This window comes from Megalopta genalis, chromosome 7 (assembly GCF_051020955.1).
Source record: "Megalopta genalis isolate 19385.01 chromosome 7, iyMegGena1_principal, whole genome shotgun sequence".
Taxonomy (NCBI): Eukaryota; Metazoa; Arthropoda; class Insecta; order Hymenoptera; family Halictidae; genus Megalopta; species Megalopta genalis.
In genome coordinates, this window is record NC_135019.1 from 22,322,489 (window position 1) to 22,337,311 (window position 14,823).

At 32.9% G+C, this 14,823-nt stretch overlaps 1 protein-coding gene across 5 annotated transcripts in view; it reads right to left on the minus strand.

The window, feature by feature from the left end:
• LOC117227940 (uncharacterized) overlaps positions 1-14,823 on the minus strand; it is a 28,524-nt gene that overhangs the window by 2,405 nt on the left and 11,296 nt on the right. For 2 of the 5 annotated variants that reach the window (XM_076523870.1, XM_076523871.1), the window contains one exon: positions 7,047-7,126. The exons of 1 other annotated variant lie outside the window; for it this stretch is intronic. The gene's annotated coding sequence lies outside the window, so the exon portion shown is untranslated. Of the gene's footprint in view, positions 1-4,037; positions 4,328-6,349; positions 6,980-7,046; positions 7,127-14,823 lie in introns of those variants that run through there. 2 more of the 5 variants (XM_076523873.1, XM_076523874.1) reach the window with 2 other exon arrangements.

Below are 14,823 nucleotides of genomic sequence, written 5' to 3' on the forward strand. Positions count from 1 at the left end.
ACATACATGAAACAAATACATTACTATTAATATTTTCATACATGAAATATAAATACAGTAGGGCACACAGTCTTGAGAGTGACTGTCGGCGAGTATCGCAGAATTTTTCGTTAGCGGCCATGTTGCCGCTTGCTTTCAAATGGATACGCTATTGGAGAGCTACTCTCAGAATACGATGTTGGTTCGAATTTGGAGGGTAGTTCTCCACAAGTTGCGTAGCCATTATATTGCGTTATCGTGGTTTACTGTTCGCAATTTGAAGATGTACGTGTAGCAGAAAAAGTGTAGAAAATGCATTGTTTAAATCTGAGTTGTAGATTCTGTTTAACAAAGTTCAAAGTTCTATTAATCTTTTATATGTTTTTCTGATTCTCAACTCGATTGCAATGTTGCAGAAACTTGTTTAAACATTGTCTAGTAAACTAGTCTTAACATCTTAAGAAATTTAGTTAATTTAATGTAATTAGAAACAAATTAATTCGTTTTGAGAGGTATCCATTGTTTTCACCAAAATTCTATTTTGAAATAATGCTGCAAGGCTACGGTGGAAAACGACCACTGACACTCGGAGGATAGGGGTTCATAAGTGGAGACCTTAAAAATGCGGTAAATCATTGCTGGTAGGGTACCGTTTGTACTCCTAAAACCCTAATAACGGTAACATGTCGGAAATAAAAACCCCTTTATTGGAACGCAAGGGTTAATCTTCTAAAACGGAATAACATTTTCATAACTAGACCAAACGACTTGAATTGTTTTAGATGACTTTTTTAGATTTTTTAGATCATCTGAACAAATTCAAGACCGTTTAATCAAGCTCTAATCAAATTATTCCGTTATAAAAGGTGTCCCAATATTAATTTGACTGACTGTATGTAGTTTTACTACATAGAATAAATAATAAAATTCATATTCTAAAGAAATTTATAAGTGAAAATGTGACTATTGAATATAGTAACTAAATAATGATGTTTTAGAATTAATTTATCACCAATAATAACTCAGACGTCATATTTAAGTATACATATGTTCTTATTAATGCGAAACAGTACAAGAATAAATATTCAATATACAATATAAATAAATTTTGAAAAATCTTATTTCCGACAATATAAATTTTCATACAAAACTCCTACAACGAACAATGACGTCAATAATTACAAAAATCACTAACTACTCCAATAGCACCTAGTAACAGTTCATTCTTTTCGTATATTAAAGTTAACACTTTACCTTACGCAATGACACCAATGAAATTACTGAATTCTACTAAATTTGAATTAAAAATCGAGAATGATACTAAAAATATTAAATGACATACAAGCCAACGAAAATTAATATTATCAAAATGATATTTTGCAAAATTCGAATACATGGCCAATTCCATCAGCAATTAGTTAAATGAAGAAAATAAGAGTACTGCAAATAACACTTTGATATTTCAATCATTTCAGGATGGGCGTCTTTGACATCGTGTCGCAGTGTGAATGATTAATAAAAATGAATAAAAATTGTCCCAATTTCCTAAATCGATATAAATTGAACTATATTTATTTGTGATAGATTTTTCTTATATTAACAGGCACATTATAAAAGAAATAAATTCTTTTATAAATGCAAGTAAATAAAAATTGTGGATAATATTAGGAACTATATTCTGCTACTAATATTTTAGGGCATCATTGATCAAAATTAAAATTTTTCACCTCGTATCGAACACAGTGTGGTATGGCGGCTACGTGGCTAGCTAAACAGCTACTCTCAGAATTTGAAACCGGTTCGAATTCTGAGAGTAATTCGCCGCGGCACACAGTGGTCCGGTTTGCAGAATTCAGTGACTAGTTATAACTTTTGAACCATTAGAGGTATTGCAATGAAATTTTCACTAAAAATAATTAAAAAATAGTAATTTTTAACTATTGATAATTAAATATTTTTTGCATTTGTTAAACAATAAATTTCAATACTTTTTCATTGTTATTTTCGATTAAAAAAAATTATTTAAATGTAATTATACAAACTATTTTTTACTTTTTAGTTATATATTTTATACTTATATTTCATACATATAACGTTTTATAGGATATGTTTTATAGAATATCAGCGGCCGAGCGCGGCTATGAGCGACGCTGTTTGTAAAAAGGCACCGTTCTAATATATCCTAGTTTGTGAATAATCTCAAACTTATGACGACCAGGGGTTATTACTTTGTTATACAACCGTTTACTGTTCCTCTTAAAGAATCCAATCTTCCTTAAATAATGGATTCCTTGAGGCTTTAAAGATATCGAACATCTAATAACCAGATGTGCGGAATACGGTAATTTCTCGCATATATGCTTTTAATCGGAATCGAAACATGTGGACGTGAGAATCGTAAGGCATGATTCTTCGAGCCTCACGGCTCGTCTTTATAATTGCAGACACCTCGCGCGCGCGCGCGCGTGTGTGTGTGTGTGTGTGTGTGTGAGAGAGAGAGAAGGAGAACGAAACTCGGTCGTACGAACTACCTGGGAAGGCAGCGACCAGCATGTCAGTGCAGATTACTATGAATACAGGTAATGCTAGAATGAAAACGATGAGTTAACTTTTTTATTTCTAATTTTTTATACATGAAAATTTTTCTAATATATTGGTCAGATTTTTCCAATTAAAATGATACCAAACACGACATGCTTTAAATCATACTTATGCTGAAGTACAGTCCGGGAGAAATTACTGTATCGTGCGGAAAATCGCACGGAAGACCGCGATTGGTCACGGTATTATACATAATATGTATATGCATGTATAAATCACGCCATTGACGACCGAATACAATACGAAAAAGAACTTTCTCGATAAATTCCTCCACCAAAATCCATCCTTAATCAATGACTAGAAAGACAGAAATCAAAATCATGACAACGCGACATCATCCTTGTACTATTAACCGTCAATGAGCAAAAAAGTGGACGCTTAAATGTGCACTATTGTATGTACATATGCATATACAGGGTGATAAAAAAAGTGGTTCAAGACTATAATGATTTATATTATTCACCAAGGGGAGTAAAAAGTGTCTAATCAACACGGGTTCAAAAGTCAATCCTTTTGACAGAAAATTGACATTTCTCTACGACACATTGGATGAAAATAAAGAAATTGATTCAGAAGTACGTTCTACGTTATCAATACAAGATTATGACACTTGCATTAACAAGAATTCTTTCATAAATGCAAATTTAATATAAATCTTCCTTGTCATAGTAAGTTTAATAGTATAGTAAATTCTCCCTAATTGACGCTGAGATTGTGCACAAAAATGGACAATTTGGGAAGAGAAGATACGATTGTATAATAGATTGGTGGGTAGGGCGAAAAGGGCCTAATAGATGTATGTCGATCAATAATCCATAGATGGGTACGTTGCATTGCAACAGAGGGAAGACACATGGCACGCTGTAGCAAAAAATGTTTGTATTAAATATTATCGAAAATTTTTAGGTAGTGAAAGCCGATTTTTTGTCGAAAGAATTGACTTTTAGGCCCATGTTGATTGGACATTTTTTATTCCTCTCGGTAAGTACTATAAATCCTTAAAGTCCGCGGCTTTGTTAAATTTTTAATGGAATCTCGATCAATCAGAACGCGAGACTGCGGGCGATAATGATATGTTACGACCACCATAGCGTGATTCTACATCTCTGGATCGGTGGAGATTTGCTAAAAAAAAATGGGCTGCACAATTGTTCTTGATATTGAAAATCAAGGTCATAGATTACATTTTTTTGAGAGAAACAAAGGTCAGAAAGGAATCATGGGTCTCAATTTAACGCTTTGAAATCATAAAAAATGATGTCAAAAATGACAAAAATTGTATAGGATGTCTCCAAAATCATGGTGCAACAGGCCGGGAAGTGATTCTACGTACAAAAATAAGTTGAGAAGAAAGAACAACGTTTTTTCATTTAAGGCTACGTTTTCGAGAAAGAAATTAGGTAGAAAAAACAATACTATCAAATAGGAATCAACTAACGTGTCTGGTCATAACATACCAATTAGAAGCCACGCGAAGTTGACGCATCTAGAAACTCAGTTTTCTTGAAAACAATTTTTGCGTGTAAAATCCCCAACCACGTGTTTGTACCACGATTTTTGGGTGTGATGGTTGGGACATGTAATTTTTATATATCCTTTTCAACATACTGTGAGAATGTAAGTCATTATATGTACAATGACGGGACTCATCTAGAATGACTATTACAAATCAATAACGTTATCAGTGACTCGAGTTCGGTCATGTCTGAATATGTAGCTCGAATACACGCGCGCGCGAGCTATCGTAAGATTTCTATGTATGTACATACATAGTTCCGCTCGTTGCCTCGGCCACTCGCGTCAACTGATCTCGTCTCACTTTGATCAGTGTTTTTCGTTAATAACTCGTAAACAAAACCGCGAACAGTATTTGCGTTAAGGAAGAAGTTACTTCAATTGACCTTAGATATTATCTCTTTCAGGCATGATATATGGTGTAGTAATGTATAATATATTTATGTATAGTTTGTGGTTTCGTATTATATCTATACATTAGTTTATACGGCTTTTTTTATATTAAGTACTTAAATATATATTATATTTCATCCTATTTTTCTGTGATAAGTATGAAAGAACCATTTAAAGTTCCATTTTATGGATCGCTTCCTATGTGTAACATTTTATCTTTACTATTTAGATTTAGTAAAAATTGAAAGATTTTGAACACATAAAGATTTATTCTATATCTTACGAAATGCTGAAGAAGATATGGGTGATTACTCATATCTAAAATAAAAGATAAACGAAAGGACAATGAAAGTTATAATTATATAAGATAGTTATACAAAAGCATAACTGTATTTTTTTATTCGAACCACTAAAAAAATTATAACTATTATAGGTTATTATAAAAAATATCATTTGACACGCTCGTTAAGCATGTTTACTTTTACGGTAATTTTTGTATCCATAGATTACAAGATTTTTCGAATTTATATTTTACGTACTCCATAAAATATTACATGTATGAAACATACATATAAAATTCATATTTAGAAAATAAAAAATGGTTCGTAAAATTATGTTCAAACAATTTTTTTAATAACAAATATTAATAAAAATTAATTAAAAATTATTGTTTAACAAATGCAAACAAATTTTAATTATCTATAGTTAAAAATAACTATTTTTAAATAATTTTAGTGAAAATTTCATTGCAATATCTCTAACAGTTCGAAAGTTATAACAGAATGTTACTGATCTTCTCGATTGCTACAACTGTGTGGCGCGGCTCTTAATGTGTAATACGAAAAACACTGAGCAATGAGAGATGAGTTCGGCTGGCGCAAGGCGGCCCAGCTAACGAGCAAAATTGGGCTTAGTCTGTTTATTGGCTCGGCCGCCTTGCGTCAGCCGAGTTTGCATTTGTGCCAAGAAAAAAGTTACTTTAAATGATCACAGGAACTCCTCATTTCTCGGAAGTAACATAATTTTGGGACACCCTGTATAGTATTATAGACTCTAAAGGTGTTTAATAAAAAGTTTGAGACTCGGTATTAGTAAAACCTACCGCCCAATTAAGAAACGTATATGTACTGCGAACGAACTCTGGTGCGGCGATAGGCTATTTATGCAGAGGGTAATGTTGGCTTCACACAGAGCTTGAAACTTGTACTATCAAATCAACGCACATGAAATTACTGTTCAGTATTAAATATTTGATTTTTTGGCGATTGATGCATAGCGTCATTGAGGGTCGTGTAAATTAACATATGGTGCATTGACCTGACCGCAAGACCGCAGGTCGTATGCTTTTCAGTGCTGTAGTATACCTGTAAACAGCTATGAATTTTGTCTCCCATTGTCTAAGATTAATGGTATTCTTCATATGTTTACAAAAATAAATATACATTATTAGGATTCCGAATTATTTTTACCTAGTATGGAATAGTAGTTTTGCATATGCTGACCTTGATGTGAAGCCAATACTACGCTAATGTGAACATAGGCCACTGTGAACATAGTCACGTCACATAGTGGGCGAAACGGCCGATTTAGATAGACAAAAATGAAAAAACCGACTATTCAAACTGTTATAAAATGGTTGCTAATCGTTTATAGGGGTACCATATGACTCAGAAGCACTACAATTCTATCCCAAAATGTCTTTATTAAGGTAGTATCCTGCTGGTAAAATGCATATATAAGGTAAATCCAAACGCTCCTCCGTTCTTGCTTAATGACTTTTCATTAACAGTTCTTCGTATTCGAATCTGACAAATTTTACTTAATCCAATCATGAAATGTATATTTACTATTTTCCACCTACCTTTGTCAAAATACAAATTCCTAATGGGGGCAACAATATCCACTTGTCTGTTACAATACTTTCACTCGGTGTACTCGGTAAAAACTAAACTTTCGTTTACTTATTCCACCTTTGCCCACATTGTGCCTTAGGAAAAAAGTTAGATGTATCTATTAACTACTAATTTAATTTTCAGTGAGACCTTACAACTCCAATCGGAAGGTGTTATTTGACATTTTGCATCAACAGAGTAGTAAAGAAAATAAGATGCCTGCTTTAATTGATTATATTCTTTTTTTTTTACTCAAAGTTCCGAATATATTATCTACACTGAATAAATAATAAATTATTAATTAGTAAAAAGAATAAATCAAAATAAATGTTTACGACGTGAAGAGGTTTTTTCGCGTATAATTATCAACTTTATGACCTTTTTGACTAGCAATATATGTTTGTTTATCTAAATCGGCCGTTTCGACCACTGTGCGTCGCGCCGAAATTCGTCCGCCGTCCTTGCTTTCTTGATTGACCAGTGCTTTTTGTTAATAACTTGTTACCAATACAGCAATAAACATTTTTGATAAGGAAGAAAATATTTCAAGTCACATCAGGAATCGATTCGTTTCAAGTTCTACAGTTTTTCTGAAATACCTAGTATAATCGTTCTGCTATATTTCAGATTTTCGTAATTGGATAGTTCTGAGGTAGCAGTACTAACCTTTTAACGCAGGAATAGCCAATAAAGCCATATCAGGAAAACAGAAGTCCATCCATGTTCAAAGCGACTAACGGTTGGCTCTGGAATTTAAAAAATACGTATGATATATGTCTATTAAAAATGCATATCTATTTATCGGAGAAAGGAAGTATACATATATTGCTGGCCTTGAAGAAATTTCTGGAGAAATTTTACAAGAAAATGTAAGAGGAAGAACTAAAATACCACATATTTGCAATGTCTCGATGGCTTATCTGTTTGACTATTTCCGCAAAGTTGTTACTGTATTTCGCAGAATTAAAAATTGGAAGGAAACGGTGAAAGCATAGCACGAATAACCGTAGCTACAGTTGCTCATAAAAGTGTCTATACATCACTTAAAACGCAATAACCTTTATAAAACTGGACTAAGTGACTTGAATCTTTTTTAGATGATAGAGAAACTAGTATACTAGACAATGACTAAAATGCTTTTCTTTTAACTTTGCTGCTGCTTGGAATAACTTATATGCATGTTGAAAATTTTATCGAAATCGGTTGACGTTGTTATGAGCTACAACAAAATAAAGATGGCAAAAATCGCAGTTTTGTCACAATTTAGAAGATTTTAGGAAATCTACAGTTTTTTAATTTTTCAATGCTTGTAGCTCGATTCTGGATTAACCGATTTCGATGAAATTTTCAACACGCATACAAATTACCGAGATCTACGAAAGGCATTGTTTAAATTTCTGTTATGGGCTCAGATAAAAAAGTTAAAAATGAGAGTTTTTATCTTCTTTTGCCTTCTTTTGCCAAATTAAAAAAAAGAAGTATTACAGTCATTGTCTAGTAAACAAGTTAGTCCAAGTTTTTAAGAAGATACTACATTTCAAAGAGTACCGCCCGACCATTTAAATATATTAACCCTTTGCACTCGAAGCAATTTCAACTCGAAATCTAAAATAGTTTCTCCGTTTTATAGTATTTTTATTTTATATAACTTACTGCATTTTTTATGCTTTTACGACATTGAATTTTGTGACTTAAGCAACAGTTACACCTCATAATGTTTTTTAAGTATAAACAAATTCGACGATTATTTTTCAAAATTATTTTGAAACGTAATATAACAATTTTTCATATCGCCTCAGAGTCACCACTCGAGTGCAAAGGGTTAATCCAAGAGATTTATAGAACGAAAGCATGGTTTTAAACATTTTCATTTTATAAATAATATAGAGGCACACGTTACATATTCGGTTAGATTGTGACACACAGCGTACATCCATGTATTAACCAAAACCAATTTTATTTATTATAAATGTTAGGTTGATAGTATTATCACCAGGCGTGTGCGGGTATCCGATGGATTGGTTCGGATCGGAGAAATTCGGGCGGGATCCCGATACATCTCATTGTTCGAGATGTCGAGATTTCGAGTGTTTCAGGTCCCGAAAGCTTCGGGGCTCGCGTGATCTTGGGTTCTACGCATGAATGGGATATGAAGCCGGCTTGAGTGGCTTCGGATAACGCTCCACAATTAACAACTACATATTTAAAATATAAAAAGAAAACGGAACAGTAATGATATGATAAGTCTTTAATAACATTTAAAAATGTTAATATAGGATAGTTCGCATACTTTGCCCTCATACAAATTTTAAATAAGGAGAATATAAATAAAAATGCAAACTTAAGAACATTATATGAAAAGCATAGAAAAGTTTGATTTTTATTAAAATTGATTTACATTGCAGAAAACATAATTGCCCAACATTCTTGGGTAATAATAGTAATATGTCATGATCTTCATAGCGAGAAGATCGGATCGGTGAAGATCAGTTGTTTTCGTTCCTAAGAATGTATTTTTTATTTACATCCTGCTTATTTAAATTTTACATAAGGGCAGACTATGCGAACTATTATATATTAACATTTTCAAATATTATCCAAGACTTATCATATCATTACTGTTCCGTTTCCTTTTTATATTTTCAATATGTAGCTGATAACTGAATCTCGAACCAATCGCGTGCGACGCTTGTAGATTGTGGAGCGTTATTCGAAGCCACTCAAGCCGGCTTCATATCCCATTCATGCGTAGAGCCCAAGACCACGCGAGACCCGAAACTTTCGGGATCTGAAACATTCGAGATCTCGACATCTTGAACAGTGAAATGCATCAGGATCCCAGCCCGACTCATTCGGGTATCCGAGACTCGGACAGTTTTACATACTCCTAATTATAGTCCATCAATTGGTGATATTTTTTCGATGAAAATAAGCTCAAAAACGGCATAAATCGGATGATGACGTAGCATTTACTAATGCTACGAAATCATGCAAATCGTAATATGAATGGTAAATTTTATCTCTGACAAACACACTTTACGTTCACTAAATCTGATTAGTTACAATTTATACGTGTCAACTGCAGTACATAGTATTTGTTTCTGAGCACAAGAATTATTAAAGCTGAATACCGAGTTGAACAAACTGTTGATCTATTATAAATACAAATTTCAAATAACAAATAAAAGATAAAAAAATTGTATTCATTTGTCGAACATTATACCGTTCGATAACTGCCCAAGAAAAACTCATCTGTGCAAAATTTCAATTCTGTAACTTGTCCGTGAGGGTGGTTACAGGGTAAATTAGATTGCCCGCTTTTCAACCCATCTCCCCCCTTCTGTAACTTTTTAAAATTTCACAGTCGGACGAAAAATCTGAGAAAAATTGAGTGCACTGTTTGTGATTATACCTTATCAGGGAATAAATATAAGAAAGCCCCTATTTTTGTTTTCAAGAAATCTTCAATTTTCCGATTTTGTTTGGTTTTCCATTTTTAATAACCACAGTTTGCAACTGAAAAATCTGAAATGGAACTGATATGGAACTTGATGTCCAAAATGAGTCACATTTTTGCCAAAATTTTAAAAAACCACCGAAGGAGGGAGATGGGTGGAAAGGGCGCAATCTAATTTACCCTGTAACTATCCTCACGGACAAGTTACAGGGTTGAAATTTTGCACAGATGAGCTTTTCTTGGTCAACTATCGAACGGTATAATAGTCATTAAAAACCTCTAAGGGCAATTTTGACCTTCTTAATCGGCTAGGCCCTTTACTCGAATTTCGAGAATTGACTCGACTAACAAAGATACCTTTTTTTTAAATGCATTTATTCGTAGCGTCAAATAAAATTTTAATCTTTTATCTGTTTTTATTCGAAGGCTTTCAGTTAGTGTTGCCAGCGAATTGATGAGGCGAGGGTTATCTCTTTGCCCTCTTACTTGTCTCGTGATGTTGCATTCGTGCGTGATTCTCCATTTGCTTATGTTGTATGGCGATGGATCTTTGACGTTTTTGATCTTTGACGGTCTTTGACGTTCGAAACTCAGCAACGTCATTTACATTCAGGCTGGCAAAAGTTATTTGACAATTTATTTGAAACCTTCGAATAAAGATATAGATTAAAGATGCAAATTTTATTCATCACTAGGAATAAATTCCCATGACATAAAATTATTTATTCGATACTCGTCAAATAAAGATATATTTTTTATTCAAATCGTTATTTAAATGATTTTTTATCTCTAGAAGAAACGTTAATAAATTATGTGTGCATATTAATAAAAATTAATAAAACGTCAATACAAACTAAGTATAGTGTATAATAAAACAACATTTCTATCACTATTCGAAAGCTAGTATTACAAAATGAAAGATACATAAAAATAAATATGAAACATAAAATATCTTAAACTGTCATTTCTCAAGTTCTAAAAAAGTATGCTACACCCCTAAATACCCCTCTGCAAGAAACAATGTATAAAAATATTCCTATATACCATCTCTAATCATATAATTATTAGAAATACTCAACTGTCCATAAAAGTAATTATACTTTATATTATATTTCTCTAGTACATCTTTTATAAATACAATTTCCACCATTTAAATGTTCGCACCTAATATACTTATTGTCTCCACATAATATTTAACACTCGTAGTAGAAATTTTTATATAAGATATTCGCTTCTTGCTAACGTACCTAAATTCGTGAACTATCAGTAACGCTGAACATGACACCGGAATATAACGAATTGTCATCCGAAGATTGCAAAAGTAAAAACAGAACAAAAAAAGGATCAAAATTAATTGAAAATTATTTATTACAGAAAATTTTTAATTTAAAAAAATAGAAATATACGAAGTTCTGAAGAAAACGTAATTTTTTAATTATAATACGTAAAAAAAGACTAATGAAAATTTAACAACCTTTTTTAAATATAAACTTATAAATACTTGACATTTATTGTGAAGTAGTAAATCTTTTTAAAACTTTGTTTTTGAATTTTTCTGTTCTGGTTTCGTCGAAAGCTAGTAAAATTCGTTACAGTTCATGTAATAATTTAATTTTGTACCGACTATTATTAAGCTTATCCGCATTCTGTTCCTTTCGTCGCTTTAAACATTTTTCATTATCCAAAAGATTCCTTCGATATAACTACAATAAATTCTCCCTAATTGACGCTCAGATTGTACACAAAAATGAACAATTTGGGAAGAGGAGATACGATTATTCGAGCCCTCTGGCTCGTTCTTATAGTTACGGATTGTCAACACTATAAAAATGAGCAGTAATGCTAGAATAATTCTATCTCCTCTTCTCAAATTGTCCATTTTTGTGTACAATCTGAGCGTCAATTAGAGAGAATTTATTGTATTATTAACTGCTATTCCTAATATATGTATATTCTAAAACTTTTAATAGTTCAATATGTCTACATTATTAAAACTTCGTACCCATTTTTTTCCACTGTATCATTCTTAATTTCGATTTTTGTTATTATCTTGTTGACTAATTGTATTCGTCGAATAGCACGTCGTCATTTATGCAAATATTTCATAAATTTGCAACTTCAGTTACATTTTCATAATTAAAATCATTTTCATGTTTATCTATAATTCTTAATTTTAATATTTTTAGTTGTTTGTGAATTGTAGTATCATATTGGTATTATTTTTCTAAATACTCTACAGTTCTTTGATAAATGAATACTGCACTAAAAACACGGTATCTTTACGTGTATTAATTTTTGTTCGTGGTGTCCGCATAACTTCATCTAACTCAATAACAGATATAGTATGTATTGTTACTTTCAAAAGTTCGCAAACTTTTACACATTATACATATATAAATAATATATATAATATATATAAATAAAATATAAAATATATATTTTATATTTTATATATATATATGCGTTTGCGTGTGTGTTATATAAATAACATAATGGTAATATAAATACGTTTCTGGTTTTGTTAATGTTAACATATCCCTATGTGGTTCACTTTCCTCGTCACTAATGAAATATTTAAAAATATTTGTGTAATAAATGAGTCTACCGATCGGATAGATCGGGATGGGGATCCGAACCCGGATCTTTCACTTGCCGGACGACTACTGCTTTAACCAATTAAGCTATCCCAACCGACCGAGGACTTATTCTCTTCCAGTTCTTATAAACCAAAGACCTAAGAAATGCTGACTCCTATACAATAGATGAAATTACACTTGAACTTTTTATGTATAATAAACAATTTAAATATGCGCAGTTTAACAACAGATTGGCAAGAGGTAATGACCTTGTCCACAAATCCATAGACGTCTGTCTTCGCATTTGGTTCTGATTTTGCAGCAGAGTTGCTAGGGAATTGATGGTGTACTGCCCCCCCCCCCCCCTCGCAATCATTTTTCCACCATTCCTACCAGAAGGTCTCAGATAGCCAAAAAGCTGACCTACGCATCGTCATGTGACGATCTAGTGTTGCTACATCTCCCTTTAATCTCGCCTCTTTACTCTACTTATATTAGTCGCCCCCATTAATCCAATTTCAGTTTGTCGACGTATGCGTGCCACGGGGCAAGGAAAAGGACAAAGATATTCCCCTCGTGTCAACAATTTTCAGGCAACACTGGATTCGAGGCGAAGTCGAAAAACAATCTGCGCAGCAACAATTATCTGCAGACAGGATAATATTGTCCGACAAAATCAAACTTTTTTTCTGATTTCCTATAGCCACTATGAAATTCTTGTAGAGCTTCACTCTCCGAACAAGAATCCGAAAACCGAATTGCTCCATCACCCTTAGTTTTTGAAAAAAACGAACTTTTGTAAAAACCTAAAATTGTCGACAAAAATGAGGTATTGCATGAAAAGTACAAACGTTAGAAGGTTCTCTAATCGGTCTTAAAAGATAGAGGAAAGTTTTTCGAATATAATGGAATACAATTTATTAATTGTTTTTGGTCTTAAATAACTATAAATTAATGTCAAAGTTTAAAAAAGTGTCGACGTGCGCAGTTTCTCCGCAATATTTCTGTATTTTTACGAAAAGTTCTTTGTTCAGCACGAAAACTCTACCCAGGATCGAATTCTGTAGACATTTCTGAAGAAGAAACGGCCCGATAGAAGTGTCGGAACGATGTACATTTCGAGTAGGTCGAGAAAATGTTCGTCGGCAACATGTACACGATGTTTTGCCGCCATGTCCTTCGCTGCTCGCTTCTCTCTGTCCGACAGGGCCGAAGCTATGCGTAATCAACACCGATGGAGGGATCCAATGGGTCACCCACTTAGCGTGTGCGGTGTGCTATTTTGAATTTTTTTTAGTACTTCAATGTGCTGTCTTCTTTTACATATTTCTGTGGATAATAATCACCAAACTGTGAATGATAAATTAAAAAGTACGAAAAACATGGAATATAGAATAGGAATATATAGAAGGAATATAGAAGTAAGATTTTCAAATGGAGAAATAATAAAAAAAAGATATCATGTATACAGTTATCATTTAAATTATAGCGATAATACGATAATAATCATTTTCAAAACGTTAAACTTCTTGAAACATATTGTTAAATATATATTTAAATATTTATTTAATTATATGGCATAGAAGTCAAAATTATACTAGTGTTAGAATACTTTCGTTATCCACTGCAAATACTCTGGTGTGATTTTTGTCGTGAAATATATCACTGTTTGGTGATTATTATCCATAGAAATATGTAAAAAAAGCAGAACATTGAAGTACTAAAAAAAATTCAAAATAGCACACCGCACACGCTAAGTGGGTGCCCCATTGGATCCCTCCATCGGTGTTGATTACGCATAGCTCGGCCCTGCCGGACAAAGAGAAGCGAGCAGCGAAGGACAGCGGCAAAACGTCGTGTACATGTTGCCGACGAACATTTTCTCGATCTACTCGAAATGTACATCGTTTCGACACTTTTACCGGGCCGTTTCTTCTTCAGAAATGTTTACAGAATCCGATCCTAGGTAGAGTTTTCGTGCTGAACAAAAAACTTTTCGTAAAAATACAAAAATATTGCGCAGAAACTACTCACGTCGACACTTTTTTAAACTTTGACATTAATTTATTGCTATTTAGGACCAAAAACAATTAATAAATTGCATGCCACTATATTCGGAAAACTCTCCTCTATCTTATAACACCTATGAGAACTTTCTAACGTTTTTACTTTTCATGCAATACCTCATTTTTGTCGAAAATTTTGGGTTTTTACAAAAGCTCGGTTTTTTCGAAAACTAAGGGTGATGGAGCAATTCGGTTTCCGGTTTCTCGATCGGGTAGTGAAGCTCTACAAGAATTTCATAGTGGCTGTAGGAAATCCAAAATCGTGTCGGACAGTGTAACAAAAAGACAGCAGACACGATGTATGTCGATTCTGCAAACTTCATCCATTGAATAACTGAATCAGA